The 17,908-nt window shown below is 36.4% G+C and overlaps 1 protein-coding gene across 9 annotated transcripts in view; it reads left to right on the forward strand.

Annotated features, from left to right (window-relative positions):
* FHIT (fragile histidine triad diadenosine triphosphatase) overlaps window positions 1–17,908 on the forward strand; it is a 627,270-nt gene that overhangs the window by 142,563 nt on the left and 466,799 nt on the right. The window contains exon 1 of one of the 9 annotated variants that reach the window (XM_069811998.1): window positions 8,756–9,111. The exons of the other annotated variants lie outside the window; for them this stretch is intronic. The gene's annotated coding sequence lies outside the window, so the exon portion shown is untranslated. Of the gene's footprint in view, window positions 1–8,755; window positions 9,112–17,908 lie in introns of those variants that run through there. 9 annotated transcript variants of the gene reach the window in all.

The following is a 17,908-nucleotide window of genomic DNA, read 5'->3' on the forward strand; positions in this document are numbered from 1 at the left end:
TGCCAACAAACATGGTGGTATTTGTGCCTGAGCCAAGACCAAGAACTAAGCTGTCTAGTGTGAAATTGGCAGTTCTGGAAATTTTTCTGGGTTTGAAGATACTCATGAAAAGCTTGAAATGGTAGTATTGGATTTAATTATCAAACCCAGAAGGTAGTATCCATGTAAAGGTTACTTTGTTTTCCTGTTATTAATGTGGTATGATAAAGAGTAGGATGTTGTTTACTGTCATACAATTTGTCAGCTTTTGGGTTGGTTGAAAGGAAATCAGTATTTCCATTTGTCTTATGCTGTTGTAAATAGAGATGTAAGTATATGTATGTATTTGTTTATGTGTATGGGCTTATGACCCAGAGAACAAAATGCAAGAATAGTAGTATTAACAGGTGAATAAGAGTAAGAGTGGGGGTGCGGGGTGAGTTTTTATTGGTGCTAGTGTTTAAATATTTGTATTATGTATTTCCTCTGGCTGGATAACTATATGGTTAAGAAGAGCTATTCTTCATCATCTTCTGAAGTGTACATGAGAAGGGTGGAGAAGCAAAAGCGCAGAAAGACACCAACTTTTGTGTGTTTTCTGAATTAGTGAAAAATGTGTTGTACTATGAAGAGTGATGGGTGATAATACTCTTATAGCATTACTACAGTTTATTGTAGCTATGAATCTGTCCCAGTGATGACACCGTTTCTGAAAACTATGTCCATTATCCTCCTTCCAGCTCTGGACAGGGGTTCTGTTTAGCTGATATGAAAAACATTGGATTTTGATATTGGGTAGCAGTGCAGAGAAAAAGACAGACTTGAATTTTCAGCTGTTCTGAATGGAAAGGATTCAGCTTCACATTTGTATGCATGAAAAGATTTGTAATGTCTAACTGTTGTGCATACAAATATTTGTCTCATATTTACTGTGTGCTAAGTATATAAAATTAAGAACTTTATTTTTTTCTATAGCTATTTCATTGGTATTTCTACTTAAGTATAAAGAGGTATTGCAGTATAAAGCGGGAAGTGGTGCTGCACTAAGTATTAAATTAAATACCACTTTGAATAGATGTGAAAAATTAGCTGGAGCTTCCAGTATCCATGGTTTGAACTCCTTGCATCCCCACTTGACTGTTGCTCAATGGGTCTCTTTGACATAGAATACAACAAACATGTCTCTCAACGGTGCTACTTTCAAGTAAAGCCTCTGTTGCAGCAGCTAGCGTTTAATGGGGTGGGACTTACGACTTTATGGAAGTCAATTCACGAGAGGTGAATTTATGTACAAACCTGGGAGGATCAGGGAGATTGATAATGATATATTCACAGGGTAACTGTCAGGAGGGACAGGACTGCAGTACCAGGGATAAATGAAGATCTTGGCTCAGCAACATAATACTTCATAGAGTGACAGCAAAAATAAGATGACAGAAAAGATTTATATTGATCAAAAGAAATACTAGCCTTGGGCTAAAGGAACAAAGGGATTAACAAAAAGTGATGCAACTGGCATTCAATGACTAAATACTGACATGATTCAGTGGACGTACCTTGGAAAACCTGTGAATTCATGTGTCAAGGAGAGGGTTTGATGGCTGTATTAGTACTGAAGTATTCTTCAACTGGATGTAAACACAAAAGGAAAAAGGATACATAAAGGGGCATGTGAGATTATGTACTGAGCTCCTTTCCAGTTTTTCTTAGACTATTGTGATGATACCCCCCATGTCATAAGTTGAGGAAGGGCTGCATTAACTTCTGAGTGCCATGGAGACAGCTTTCTTCTGTGACTGTGCTGTGTGCATGCAGGTTGGCAGACTTACTGCCCACGAAACAGATAGCTGGCCTTGCATTCATAAAAGATGTTCCAGTTCACCAGGTTTAATGTGCTGTGTTAGTGTGCTTATATTTTATGAGAGTTACACATGTTACAAGGAGAATTGGGGCCCTTTGCGTGAAGACAGATAGATGGCCATTATCCCTACTGTAATTTCTATGGCTGGAGTTGCACCTTATTACAACAGTGATACACTAATAAAGCTGGAAATGTGTTTTTCCTCTCAGAGGAAAGGAGCGATCACATCCTGTTGCATCACCTGGGTGTTTAGCGGTATGTTGTCTTGGCATACACGTCAGCTGTTCAGTGACGGGTTCACTGCTCTCTCTGGTCATCTAGTAGATGAAGTAGTACTCCGTGGTCCCTGTAAGCTTCTGAAATGAAGGGCTCCAGACTCTGTAAAGTATTCTGTCTGACTTCTGCTATGTCTTAGAGGAGCAACAGCAGTTTAGTAAGTAAGTGTATCAAAGATAAGGTTTAGCTAACTTCAGGCAGGTGAGCTGTAGATGAACAGCCCTTCCAGTGCTGTTGGATAACCAAGCCTGAACTGTGACAGGGAGGAGCACATCAATATGAGGATGAGGAGAAGATGGACAAGTGTGTTTGAAGTAGTCTTGTCTTGCTCAAAGGATACTGTGAAGTAGTCCTCAGGATGTATAAATTGGCAAATCCATGCAAAGTGAGATTTGTCTCTAAGCTTCTATTGTACTAGAATTTCTGTCCTTTTTCAGCAGGTTTTTAGGATACTCTGGTTGCTACAGAAAGCAGCTTAGATTTTTGCCTGGAATTTTCAAAGAAAAGAAACTATCACTGGAAGAATTTTGTGGCCTCTAAATGCTGAACTCCTCCATTTTCTATATCAGTTTCAATAGCAACAAATGAACGAAACAATGTTAGTATTGCCTGAAGAGATCTGCTTTGCAGAGGAGAAGTCTCTTGTGTTATTCACACCTTCAGTATCAGTTTTGTTTGCATAGCAGGCAAATGGCAGTAAGCGATGGGAATGTGGAATGTAGCTGACCCATAGCTTTTTGAGGGGTCGTCCTCTGTGAAAGTACCTTTTCCAATCCTATACAAAGAAATATATCACCGAGGTGAGAATTGGTCTGATGATTGTAGTCAGATCTTAAGGCTTTCTGAACATAGTCCAAAAACATGGCAACAAGCTTTGACAATAAAAATTTTGTTGAGAGAACTGTTTCATGCTTTGACTCCTCCCTCTGCATGCCTGCCCTCCGCCCCCTTTTTTATGTCCTTTTAGATTATTTAAGTTGAAAATAGCTCTGCCTGGAATTTTCTTCTTCCTACAGCTTTGCAGCTTCCAGAGTCCTCAATACTGACTTTGTTTTATCCAGTTCTTAATTTCTTCAGCACATTTATCTTTCTGTTCACAAGGAATCATAGACCACAATTAGGAATTTTAACAATCCTTTACAAGACCCTATGTTGGAAGATGACTTCTGGTCCTTGCTGTACACAAATATTCAGTAAAGAACCCGTGAAAGGTTATCTTTCTAATTTAAAAGAAACAGTCTCAGATCCTTTATATTTTGCATTTCTTTTCCCATTTAAATTTTGCTACTGGAGCAATTGCATTGTTTATTGATGAAGTTCAATTTGGAGCCTCTTTTATTGTTTTTCAGAAACTTTCTTTTCATGACAGGTGTATCTGATTTTCAAGATGTTTAATTTTTTTGCCTCTTGATATAATAGATAATCCAAATACCACACAATATTGGGAGAGCATTTTTAGCCTTCTGCAAATAGCATTTCCTTGAGCGAATTCTGCAAAGCAAATTGTTTTGCTTGTCCAATTTGTCTTGTGTAATACGTAGTTAAACTAAAGTTTAAGGGTCACTTGTTCTTCCCATCTGCAGCCTGTTTTATAGTTTAGATATAGTAGCTAGTTTTGGGCTAATTTTCAGTATGTGTAGAGCTTTAACCATGAGACATATCCTTGTCTGATTCTTAACTTCAGTTTATTTTTTCTTTGTGGAAATGAAGTAAAATGTAATATTTACTTGTTTATATCTCTAGTTAATTATTTTCATCTTTCTTTAATTTGTGCTGTAGCATCTTTTAATCATTCTTGTAGGGTGTGCTGGCTTTGCTGCAGAAGAAAACCTGTCAAGATTGGTTTAATACAAATAACTTGTTACTATTGCAGTCTTATCCCAAAAATGTTTAATGTTACTGGGCTATACCATTCTCCGTTACATGTAGTTAGGAGATTTGGAGTATGTTCCAAATCTTAAAGATGCGGTTATCAGCTCTGGGTGAGCAGCAGTTCAGTCTTGGATTTGGATTATAGGCAAGGTAGCTGTTGCTATCACCAAGTGCAATAAAGTTGCTTGTGGTCAAGGCAAACACCTGTGTTCCAGCCTCTTTTTCTTTTGGGGTGAACAGAAATCTGGCCTCAAGGTCTGAGAATGGATTTCTGTTCTGATTTTTGTGTTTTGCTATTGTTGATTATTTTGGTGATATTCACATCTTTTGGTATCAGTTTCTTTTAATAGTAAATGTCTAATGCCTCCACTACTTTGATATTTTCTCCTTGCTCTTGATATGACAAAAAAGCTTGCCCCATGTCAGACAACTTTCTTGCAACTTCAAATCGGTTTTCCCTGGTTGCACCTTGTTAGGTGTTATTAGGGTTTGCCATGGCAGAGGGAATACATCTTTAATAAAACTGTTTCCAGAGTTATTCTAATGTTCACTGATGATGGAAGGCATGCAAATGAATAGTTACACAACCCAGCATTGCTCTAGTTTTCTATTAGCAATAAGGGAAGTAAAAGAAATCAATGTCTGATCAATGGAAAAGGACCAAATTGGTAGAAAAAGACATTTTGAACAGATATATTTGAGATCATTGTGAGTGTGGGAAAGTAAACCAAATAGATAGAAGCTATTTATTTCTTTTGAAAATCAGTTTTTCTAGACATGTTTGAAAATCTGTAGAAGGCAGACTGGTTAAAAGGAAAATGTCTTAAGTTCAGATCTAATCCTGTAGTTGTTCATGGTCAACTCAAAACATGCAGGTTCCTTTGAGATCACAAACTTTGCAATCTGCTATGGATAGTCTGTCTCATGTTGTTATGTTTCGGTACAGTGATAGGTATAATCTTGTCTGTACATATTAATTTTAATTTTTTAACATGACATTGCTAATGAAATATTAGTTATAAAAATACTTTTAAAATAACAGATGCTTCATTTTGCTTCCTATTCTGTTTCTTGAAGTTTGGAAATTGAAATAATTGTCGTTGACTTATATTTAACGGGAAGTTACGTGGGACAGCTGAGCTGTCCTAACAACTCTGTACCGGTGACAGGGGACCTGTTACTCTGCTCTTCCCACTCTGGCATGCGTTTAACCCATCCCTGAACTAATTCAACTTGTAATGTAACACAGAGTGTGCATTATGCTGGGTTTGAGTGTGCTTTCCGAAGGGCATGCTGGGTTCCAGAGCTGAGCAGAGGGAGATGTCTGGAAGGACAGGGGTCATGGAAGAGGAATTCCAGGGGTGGAGAAGGATTCCCCTTTTAGAGGCAAACTCTGAGCTTGTGCAGCCATCCTTTGTAACTTCACTCTTTAGACATTCATGTAGCGATGGAGTGCAGCCGTGTTTGTGCTAAAAGTAGTGAAAGGCAAAGGACTTCTTACATTAGATGCTGATTTCTAGTTTTCTAAAATATGGAAATTCTGTTGATTAATTTTTCAAAAAGCTCATGTGATTGTATGTATGTTATGGGTCAATTTCATCTGACACTATCCCTTTAAGAAGAAACCTCTCATTTTCTCGCTAAAATTAATTATTGTTTCCTGCTATTTAAGCTGTTGCTGAACAGATTAAATCATGTAATTTGATTTTTTTTTTTTAAATCTTTTTTTGCAATGAGGGCAATCTAAGTGAATGGATAGTTTGAGGGGAAAAGATTTGCTAGACTCCTCTATCAGTGTTATCTTGTATTCATTTCATACTCCTCTCAATATAACAATGAAACTACTTCATTGTGTAATTTCCATGCATCTCCTTTTGCCTTTTTTTTTTTTTTCCAATTCTAATACCTGCTTGCTATTGTATTACAAAAGAATCAAGGAACCAGTGTATTTGCATGGAGGACATTTTAATTTCTAATGTCAAGGGTCATTATTCATTTTTGTTGTTATACCTATAAAGCTCAATTTCTGCATACAGGAAAGACTGTGGGGTAGGAATCCATTTTGGAAATAACTCTTTCAGTTTGGCCTTTCACTTTCTGTGACTTGCCAAATGCAAATTAAAAAGAATACTAAGTCAAAATAGTTCACATATATTTGAAATTTCTGCATCTGTTATGCATAGCATTTGTTTTGAGAACTCATGTTGTCATAAATGTCTCCCTCAATTTATATGCCTTCTATTTTTACAATCCTTTTTCCTTCAAACTTTTTTTAGTTTTCCAATTGTACATTTTTCCTGGAAAATTACCTTAAAAGCTTCCCCCCCGCCCTTAAATTGTAAACCACATATACATATACCTACTTATTTGAATTAGTTCTCGTTTTTTTTTTTTCTGAAGATAGAAATGTATTTGTTCTCAAATGAAATTAGACATTACTTAGTTAATCACTAAAAGGAGCTGCATGCATGAAAACTTATCATTTACTATCATTACTGTATTTTTAGTAATAAAAACAAAGCCACAGAGGTCAGTTTGTCAATGGCAAGAATGGTTATAGATTCTGATGGTTTTAGTAATGTTAAAGCTAATTAAGCACAACTTTGCTGTTCTTAAGAAAGGTGCAGGGTGATCTTAAGTGCGTTCATTGTTGGCTGGAACCAAGTGCTGTGGATTCCTTCTACATGCTGCTGTTTTTTAAAAGTTAGACTGACTTATTGTTCAGTTATTTATCTGCCTGGTTAACTGCTGATGGGTGTGGCTCATAAGCAAATGGATTGCAATTTCCATGTTAGCTGAATAATGCTGATGCAATGTGATGTTTTTGAGTAAGGGGCAAAGTTTCAGCACAATATTTGGTCGTCACCTTGGAGCATTACTCCTGTCATGGATTGAACCTTACTATTTGTCTCTGTGTTGGAACTCTGGGTGGAGGTGTCTGAAGCTGTCTGCAGAGCCATTGACTCTTCTTCAAGTAGAGAAGTTGATACCTTGCAGTTTGCCTATATTCAGGGTGAAATAAAGAGAAACTAATTTTTAAATACAAGCTTATGTACATCAGATAAATGCGTCTTGAAGAATAAATGCTTACATTTAAGTTTTTCATATAACTTTAAAAATAAAAATCAAACAACAACAAAAAAAGGATGTTGGAAGTCTTCACCTAGCTTAGTAAGCAGGAAATTTAATAACTGATTATGAGTTAAATATCTGCTACCAGTGTAAGCTATCAAATGGAAAGTAATGTATTGAGCATTAATTGACCTTAATTGCTTGTGAAAAATCCCAATGTACTCTTTTCAAGCTATATTAACAATTTAATACTGACTACAAGTTTACTAAACATAAGAGGCAGAAGAGAAGTGATTTTATAGGTAAGCAATAACATTTTATTTTAGCAACTTAAAGAAAAAAAAGAAAAACATGTATATAATACTCTCAAGTGCTTCACTCTGGAGTGGATTAGCATCTTTGTGTAGCAGACAATCATTAATTTGTGTTGTATACATTACAATATTAGGCATTTTTCTTTATATACAGATGATATTAGTGTTTTGCTCATTGAATATGTAAATACATTACAAAGGACTTGATACACTTACCTACCATTTTGTATTCCATTGTAAATAAAGGCATGTTATGCCTAATTTACTTTGCGTTATGAAGATTAAGAAATAGTATAGAACTATGAAGAAAAACATATGCTTTCTGGGAAAGGTGAAAAGTGCAAATGTTATTTTGTTTAAAATTGGTTAAAGTTATACAGAGATAATATGAATGCATAGCTGTGATTTGTGGAATGTATATTTAAGAATCCAGTATCAGGCCTCAACATTTTAATTACTAATTTGAGGGCAATAAGTGAGAAGGGGATAATATTAATACAGATATGCTGTAAATAAATTGGGAGTTCATTGCATTTACTTACTCTTTATGGAATGGAAGAAGCCAATATCCTGTAGAAATAGCAAAGCTTTGCTTCAGTCTGTGGACCAGTATTCTTTATGGAGACACTGCAACTTGGTTATTCCAGTTTGCCAAAAAATATGGAAAGCTGCTTTCCCCTTTAATGTGATTCTACTGCATGGAAAATTTCTTATTTTAGAGTCACAAGGAATTAAATTAGGAATTCCCATCCCCTTACATCAATTTCTTTTTTAAATATCCATCTATAGAGCTTCCTCTTGGACAATTTCTTAGTCTCCTTAAAAATGGCTGCTTTCAGATCCTGTTCTGTGGAATGATCATCAATATGAACTCCTGGGGATCGGTAGAGCCCAGCATGGTGATAATAAACCAGCTTAAGTGTTTAGTATGCTAACTAATAATAACTTATCTTAATTTCACACTGGTTTGGTTTATTGAGAAAGGACCTGACTGCATTGTGATTCTGTGAAGGTTGGGAATTTGGCTTAGAAGGATCAAGGAACTTGCTGTTCTCTTCAAATGTTGAACAAGAATAAACCCTCTAGATCGTGCTAATACTTGACATTTTTCTTCCTGAGCTAGAGGACTCTTATCAGAAAACACATCTGCCTTCATACAGTCTGAAGTATAGGAAGACTCTCTTCATATTGATTATGGGGTTTTTTCCTTGTTACTGATTGAAGAATTTGTTTCTTGAGGAAGAGAAAATCATAAACTTTCCCCTTTATTTACTGCTTGAACATCTAGACTTCTCAGAATTTTCCCTTCCAGAGGGTTCTTCAGAGCACTTTTGGAAATCTGTAGATAATCACTTTGGTAGTGTTCTTGCAGTAAGCATGATGTAAATAATGGCACAGGTAGAAGTCTTATTGACTTAAAAGTAACAACAACAAAATAAAAAGGAAAATTCAACATTATGCTCACTTTGTAAATACAACTTTTTTTTTTTTTTAATTTATTTCAATGGCCTTTGGTTGATTTATTTTGAAATCAGTGAACTTTGGATCAAACAAAAAAATCTTTCCTCCTGTCTAAAATGTGTTTCTTTCCCCATCACTGATGATCTTTATGTGGTTTTATATACATCCTACTCTATCTGAGCAAATTCCAGAGCATCTCATAATGCTGCCTAGGGAAATTTTATCAGCATCAGGATAATATTAAGAGGAGGAATCAAGCAATTAATTTCTTTCAAGGTAAGATCAGCATATCTGACTAGATATTATATTACTATGTGTAGCAAAATTTCAAAGTTAATTTAGACTATGTGAAGTAAAGTCATCCTTTTTCAAATGCATGAGAAGAGATGATTAAATTCCAGATTCCAGTGTAAATTAGCTTCTAAACATAGAGGTTTGCAGCTTGAATTGAATCAAAGAGTGTTTCAGAGGTTCAGAGTGTTAACTATTTGCTGATGGCTTTGCTTGATTCATTTCTGGAAATGATATCTCACTGGGGTTGTCCAATTCACAGTATATAATGGATTAATGGTTTGGAACTTTATCTATAATTCTTTGGCTTTATGTTTAAACAGTTCATAAACTCTTGATATCCTTTTTTTCCCCTCTTGAATTCATTAAGAAAATACCATAAAGGAAAGCTAGCCCTTTCTTTTTTTCATATTTTATTATTTAGAAAAATGCATGATTATATCAATATTCTAAACCACTGTAATGTAATAATTTAAGGACTTAGGGGAAGGAAGAAAACAAATCAGTCTTTTGTTGAGTCCATTCTGTTAAGAAGAGCTAAAGTGGACAAATTCATCAAATGCCTCATGGGTAGGGTAGTTACCTTTTTAAGGCTTAGAAAGCTAATATGCCTTTCCTTTGCAGCTCTTGTAAACTGTGTAATACTGTTACCATGGGTATGGCAGCTGCTTGACTACAATGCAGGGCAATCAGTGTTCTTATTCTTTGACTTCTTTCATTAACTCTTTTAATACTAACCCTAATTCTAAAATGTGTTCTACAAAACCTGTGATTTCAGTATTTTGAGCTGGACGCAGCTAGGTCTGTCCATGTTTCCTGCCATGACCTGTTGTCTTGAGATTTATAAGAGTGATTCTGTATCATTGTATTCACAAGGAATTCTGCTCACTTTGCAGTGGTTTCCCTCTCTATGCCCTCGCTTTTGTTAGTGCTTTGTTGTCATATTCAACATTCTGTTTCAATTCAGTTGGCTTAGATTATGTGAAATATTCTCCTTCATGAGAGCAGTGGCACACCTCGGACAGCATTCTCCCTAACAGCAGTAATTTGAGATGCTTTTTAGGGAGAGTACCTGGTCCCTATCTGTAGTCCATCCTTCTTGTCTTCCTAGCATCCACAGTAGTCATCTTTGATCTTTGCTGGCAGATCTAGTTCTGTTCCTTTAAATAATTAATGCAATTTCTAATATTTTAGAAATTATCTTTGCAAATTCTAGCACACCTTCATTCTTTCCAGCTCTTCCTTTGATGCCGTCTTCTCAATGGCAACATAAAACTTTTCTGCTGATTAGTTCTGTGTGAACTTGGTTTTATCGGGCTGTGCTCTCTGCATACTTCCAGGGTGCTTTCTACTCTTTCAGTTAATAAATAATGCAGTGGAGTTAAAGTATGGCCACCAAACCTAAATCTAAATGAATGCTTTTTCAGTGTGGATAAGTGAGAGGGAACATGTGAATACTGAAATTGGAAAAAATGGCAGGAAGAAATGTTCAATTTAATTATTCCCTTTGGGTACACCAAGATAAAAAGTTTTTAAGCTAGAATGTGTAATTTGCATTCCTGTGGAAAGGTTTACTTCATTGGTAGATGATATTTACTAGCTCATAAGTATTCATAAACATTTTGAAACATTTTTGACACTTCCAATTTTCATGTTCCTTTCATTACTGTTCCTTACCTCTCTCTTTTAAAAAAACCAAAACCAAAACCCAAGAAAAAAACCTCAAAATCCAAGGGGAGCTGACTGTCCAATATACACCATGTTTCCAACATTAGCAAGTTGGAGACAAGCCCCATGTCTGTGGAAGCAACTGTTCTTCAAATATTTAGCTGTTGGTGCATAAGTACATCTGATTCAAGCCAAGGAGGCAAAGGGTCAGCTGTGGTTTCTTAACGTTCCCAGAAGCATCAGCTCTTGCAAGGCAACAGTTTTTGGCTTGGTAACACCAAGTGTGAGCTAGTCAGTGGCTTCTCTGACCTTAGTTTTCAGTTCTGGAAATTATACTTCGGCAAAGAATCCATATTATTAAGAAATTGAGAAAAAAACTAAGCTTGGTATGTTTTTCTTCATTCCAAATTAATAGTAATATATTTATCCAAATTATCTGTTCAGAGCTATCTGCATTTCACCAAATAATTTTTACTCTTTCCTCAAAAGCAGTATAGCTTCTTATCTTTTTTTTCCTCTTGAAATTCTGAACTGCTGGGAAGCAATGTGAATAATTGATACCTTTTATTACTCATTGTTCATTGCTCTTGCATAAAGAAAAAAATTATCTTTTATAGTTTGCTCTCCTGTGTACTAAACTGGCTTTAGGCATGCAACAATTAGCAGGTATAGAGACTACCATTTCTAAGGAAGTTTTTCATTTTCTGACTATCTTGATGGACCTGCATTTTTAATTAACAAGTCAACAAGCACTAGTGTGGTAGTAGTAAAGCTTAGGTGAAACGTAATCAGCCAAACCCATTTTAATGAGTGTAATTACTCTAGAGATTAATCTGTCTTGACGTAAAATGAAAGTGCTAGGAAAAACAATTACTATTCCACTTTCCATGGAAGATACAGATGTATTCCTTCCAGAATGTTTTAGAAGCAGTTAGAATTTAGATGTTACAAACTTCTACACTAGGAGCTAGTCAATATTTAAGGCTTATATCCAGCACAGATTTGATGTCAGGTAAAGTATAAAACAGAACATTGCAATTCTTCTTTTCAAATGTATTAACATTAGTTCTGGTTCCAGATAAGTTCATCTAAAAAGAAGAAGGAATTAATTTTACAGGCCAGTTTGAGACATTCCCACTAGTGTGTACTGGAACCCGTTCAGTGAAGGTTTTGCAGACTGCTGTCACAGTATTTTTAATACACTTTAACCTTCCTTTGGCACAAAGATACCATAATGCTAGTAGGCTTTGTATTTTCGTGTAAATAATAGGATAAAAGTGAAGCCGTGTAGCCTTGGAAGTAGGATAAGGAACAGGGTGTCATATCTAAATTCTGTCTCCAGCTTTGTCACTGTTAAGACTTTTGCCATGTTACTTATCCTTTTGTGCCTTGTTCAGTGAAGAAGGGATAATGACACCAGCTTAATATTGTGAAGTGTTTTCAAGATGAGAAAAACTTATAGTGTGGTGGTATTGCTTTTCTAAATGCGTTACTGGTAAACTTCAGTTCTGAAAACAACTTTGATCTTTTGGGAGGGAACATTCTCAAATCTGTATCCTGCTTGCAAGACTTGGGGAACGACCATGCTTTGGGAGGTTTAATGAAAGCCCTATTTAAAAAGTGCTGCTACCACAAGAGCAGAGGGTGGTCTCTCACCATATCACAGTGAATTAGTGACTGCTCCATTTTTTTTTGTAATGCTCTTTAATTTTTAGTGATAGGTTAAAGATTTTGAGAAGCTAATCTTTATGTGGAGATATTCAAGTTGGAAAATCCTGGATTAATTAATCATGCAGGGGTTTAGTTTGTTTAAGGAGAAAGAAAAGGAGTTTGAAATGTAGCTGAAGGTAGCTGTTGGTGGTTACTCCCTAGCTTGCTTTTGTCTCTGCCATTCTGTTTTCCTTCTTAAGCAGCGATATAAGCTTTTGCTTTTAATGCCAAGCAGTATATTCATATATTGTGGAAATGGGAGTGTTCTTTCATTTCACAGATATGTTTATAGTTTAGAGAAATGCTTTACCTGTGAAATGAAGAGAATGGATGGATGGCACTTATCCACAACAACTGTTAGTTCCAATTTAACAGCAACATCTGAATAAATATGGTTAGATACCATGAAGAAAACATTGAAATGCTTGTTCAGTGCTTGTGTGCAGACCCTGATATAGGTCAGACTGTGACAGCTGAGGACTGTGATTTGAGGTAAGGTAGCAAAATTCTGTGTGCATATGAGGTCTTTGAGCCATTCAAGTACTTTCTTCAGTGACTTGTCTTTTCCCCTATACGTGTTGTTTAGGTAACACTTCTAGAGGAGAATAAAACAGAAGCATAAAATATAAAAACATTTAAAGTGTGTCACTTGGTAAGGTGAGTACACCTCAAGAAGTAGCATACTTCTGTCAAATATTATCCCAAACAATAACAGAAAACAGAAACAAAGACAAGACATAGCTACTATAAAATGACATCTTCGGTTGCAGCAAGAAGGGAGTTTGACATAGTACTTTAGTGATTCCTGAAATGCTAGAAATGGAATCCAAGTAAGTGTATTGATGTAGTGATTTAAAAAAAAAATAAATTATTTTTTAAGACAGCAGAATACATGTGGTGCTATTTTCTATAGGGTATCCTTTGAGTAACCTTTTCTGTTTTATACTTCATGCTGCCGGTCTCAGTATTGTAACTTGTTTTTCAAACGAGGCATTCTCAAATACCAGGTATATGGGGCCATGGACATCTCTAGAGCCGTCCCTCCTAACTTGTACTGTTCTTTTTTGTTGTGAAAATGAAATTGTGGCAAACTACCAAGCTTCTGTAAGCTTGAGTGTTTCACGGTATTTGTACTTGTGTTCAATGCCTGCAGGCAAACTTTATTAGAATCACTTGAATAGAAAGCAGGAACTCAGGAACGAGTTGTTTTGCAGTACAGTTAGGTCTTGTTTTTCCTCACTTCGTGACTTTGTGGAATAATTAAGTAAAACCCAAAGACTCAACTATGATGCGTTGGAAGTAAAAGGCATGTGCACAGAAAGGAGGATGAACAAACTTAATATAGCATAAGCACAGTGTTATCTTCATCACACAATGAACTTTTTTTTTTTATGTCCTAGACTTTACCAGTTCATTCTTGTCATGGGAACACAATGCTGTTATCAACACAGTGTTCCCTAGCCTTCTTTCCAGAACATCTCAAGTTCATTATTTTCTGTTAAGATATTTAGAAGCTAAATTGAGCAATGCCATTTCATTACGAAATATAATGATTGGAAAGAGGGCAAATGGTTGTATCCTAAATCTTGTTTATCAGTTAATTCTTTATTATAGTATAGCAGCAATTGCATATGCAAAGTGGAATACTAATTACCTTCTGCATTTCTGTATAACAGTGTAGTAGTTTTATCAATGCTATTTGGCTGCATAATGCACACAGCCCAAACTGTGGTACAGTAATAAAAAGAATCTGTTTAATTTTCTATTAATGAATCTGCAAAATGGAATTATATTAGTATTTTCAGAACAAGTGGTTAATTACAAACATCATTTGCATATGCTGCTGTATTTATTTGTTGATACTGGTTATAATTCTTTTGTGGAGATTTTCTCATAGTGGGACATGCCAGGAAGCTAGTGTCAAACTGTCTAGATTTTAGTCCACATACCTCCCTTCTTCAGGATCCTGCACTAAGCTGGTAGTGAAGTGTTCTGGGGTTTTGAGGTTTTGTGGTTTTTAATGGGTAAGTAGAGAGAAGAAGGTGGAAGAGACACGATGGGAGGTTGCTTTTTCTCATGCACAAGAAGGATTGTTTCATCCACTTTCTAGCTATAAAACAGATTAGGTCTCAAAACGGTAAGTTATCAAAGCTCATTTCTCTTGCGTCTCTTTTAAGTAGAATTTTGCTGTCATAAGGGCACAGTGTTTCTGACAGTGCAGCAGTTCAGCACTTTGCTCTTGTAGGCTGGTTTTTATGTCTGCTTTTGTGGGAAGAGCAAAATGGAAGTGGGCCTGGAAAACCCAATCAGTCAGCAAATATAGCGTGACGCTTAATTATCCGGTCACTGTGTGTTTATTAGGAAAAGAAGCTAGGTGGTAGTTAAATATACCTGAAAGACTAGCAGCAGAAAGCTCCCTCCCCCAGTTCAATCATTGTCTTAGTGTATAACAAACCATGATAGAGAAGTGAGACTTATTCATTCATGGCCAAGGCTTTGTTCTGCAAAGGTATCTGGAATTAGATAATCAATATAGTTGTTAATGCCAGATGTTAACTTGTTAGGGAAAAGTACCACTGATTAGGTCTCCTTTGTGGACAAGGCAAAATTTAGTGCTAACTATAGGAAAAAAATATTAAAGTTTTAAGGCTGAAGTTCAGATGTGTTGACTGTCTCTTGAAAAGAAGTGGTAAATCATCTCTTTGAATGTGTTTTTGTCTGCATTTGAGCAGACATTGCTTTCATTGTATCCTCAAAATTTCCATTGTTGTCTTGTTTTTATTAAACTTGGTGGCATTCCCTGTAGATCGTCATCTTCTGTAAACTCCAGTAAGGCTGAGAGCAGCAAGCAAGTTTCCTTTTCATCTTTTACCTTTAAGTGGTTCAGTATCTTACTATTTTAAAACTATATCGTGCTGACAATAAGCTGCTAACCCAAACAGCAGTTTGCTTAGAAGAAGCTGAGCCCCTAAATTATCTAGCTGCTTGCACGTCTGTCTCTTCATTGATAACTGAATACTAGATGCCTGAAGTTAAATGGTGTGTATCTGGGCTACCTGCATTTCTCTCACTCCTGTTGTCTCTGGATTGAACAGTCGCAGCGTGTTAAACTTTCAGTCTCCACCTATCCTGCCCTTAAATAGGTATCATTTGATTCTTGTGTTATGGCTGCTTCTAGGGATACAGAAATTTTAGTATAAATGATGGTTGCTTACCACATCTGATGACGTATTGCTCACTGCAATTCTCTTTTGATAGCTAGAAAAAAAGAGTATAGAAAACCCAACATAACCTGTTAGTGGAAATAAGAAGGGAATGAAATTGTAGATAACAAGTCAGCGTGCATCAGCTTCAAGTCAAGCAACAAGTCCAGCTTACCTGGGCTACTATTCACTGTGCTTTAACTGTTCTGAAATGCCATCATTTCTTTTCTGATCTAAAGCTTTTCCTTTCCTTTGTTTTTTACAAAGCTATGTTTTTCGTTGGAAATTCCAAAGATAAGCAAACAATTATCTGAAATGTTATGCCTTAAACTGCTGCAAGCTATTAGTTGCATACTTGCATTTGTGTTTTGCTTAGATTCATAGTATCTGTACTGTCCATGTCCATAATGCTTTACATCTTCTATCAAGAAGAATATGCAGCAGCATAGATAAGGACCCATAGTCTTTTAATAGTGTTTTCCCTAGCGTCAGTCATCAGTTGGCTCCTGACGTTAGCTTCCTCTCAATAGAGTTAGCAAGCAATGACATCAGATATCTTAATTCTTTGTCTCTATTCTTGCTCCTTGATTATTTAATAATTGTTTTTCTCCTTGTTTGTCATCTTAGAGAAGAGTTGCAGTAGCCTGGGGATTTCAATTTCTTCACATGAAAAGTATATATTTGAGGGGGAGATGAACAAGATGCTGAAAACTCTGCCCCTGCTTTGCTCTTGATTCTTACCGAATCTAATGTAATTGTGCTGAAGTTATACTTGACTCAGAATTTAGTTAACTTGACTGAAATTGCTTTGTTTTTCCACCCTGCTTTTTCTACCCTAATAAGCAGAATAAAGATAGCTGCTGTTGAAATATGTGCACTTTCTGTTAAGCCACATGAACCCACAAATCTTTTTGCTAAGATTTGAAAAGTCAGGCATTAAAGGGAATCAGAGAAAGGGTACTAGCTGGTCAACAGAAAGTTTATCCAATTCAGTCTCATGGTTAGGCTTATTAGGCTTCATGTCTGCTTCTTTGGAAACAGACACTGCAATTTCTTTTTATCTGCTGTGGCTGTAGACTCATAGAGTACATGCATTAACCAGGAAAATGGTCTGTCTTCAGTTTACGAGTTTAATCCGGATTTTTTTTAATGTTACTATATGTGTCTTCATATCTTTCTCTTAGCAGAACTAGCATCTCACCTTCAGTTGCCCATTATGTATCTTCTGCTTGATCCAAATATATGTATGTGTAAGTGTATATATATGCCTGCGAATACGTCTATAAAAACAATAGTATATTGCTCTGACCATACAATGAACGAACCTGATGTGGGGAATACTAATAGGTGTGCCAAGGGTCATAATTTTCTTTTGTTGCCTTCAGGTAAGAGTGGATTGTATCATATGATTCCTTTGCCTTATTTACTCTGGCTTTTTTTCCTGGTCTGCCTGTATTTTGTTTTAATAATACTGGTAGTATAAGCGTTTTGCGGTGAAGGGTTTCTCTTGAAGGAGAAGTTCCTGTCATGAGCAAGGCAGAGTAATCAACCTGTAGTGGATCTGGATATTGGCATTTATTTAAGAACAAAAAACACTAGAGCTTTTACCCTCCTTGCTTATCATACCTGTTCCCTGCTAGCATTGTGTTCACTTGGTCTTGGCTTCCCTTCCCAGCTGGGACATCACTGCTGCTCTGGGAAGGTTGGATAGAAAGTTGTGTCAGTTTGTGTTGCACCGCTGCCTGCAGTTACTGGTCCCTGGGCATCCCCTGGCATTCACATCCATGATCTGTCTGATCTCCAGGTTCTTCCCTTGCCTCCAGAATCATTCCTCCAGTCAGGATCTTGAGCTTCTTTTTTCGTGGCCCACTTCTAATACCACCACTTCTTTTGCGAGCCCTTCTTTTCAACTTCCTCTAGTTTCCAGACCTTCAAGCTGCCTGGTTTTCCCAATCTAAACAGTCTATGTGCAAAAGTACAGAATGTCTTCAGCCTCCTCATTGGTGGTTCTGTCTCATGTGACTCTCTCAATCGGACGATTCAGGACATGCCACTTCTATTCCAGGATTTAACAAAATTTCCAACCAGTTCACACTAGTTGCAAGTTGCAAGTATCAGGCTTCTGCTTGACAATTTAGAAGTTCAATTTTGGACATTCCCTCCCCACAAACATATACATTCAATTATCTGCTGCCTGTTAG

This window comes from Haliaeetus albicilla, chromosome 24, assembly GCF_947461875.1.
Source record: "Haliaeetus albicilla chromosome 24, bHalAlb1.1, whole genome shotgun sequence".
Lineage (NCBI taxonomy): Eukaryota > Metazoa > Chordata > Aves > Accipitriformes > Accipitridae > Haliaeetus > Haliaeetus albicilla.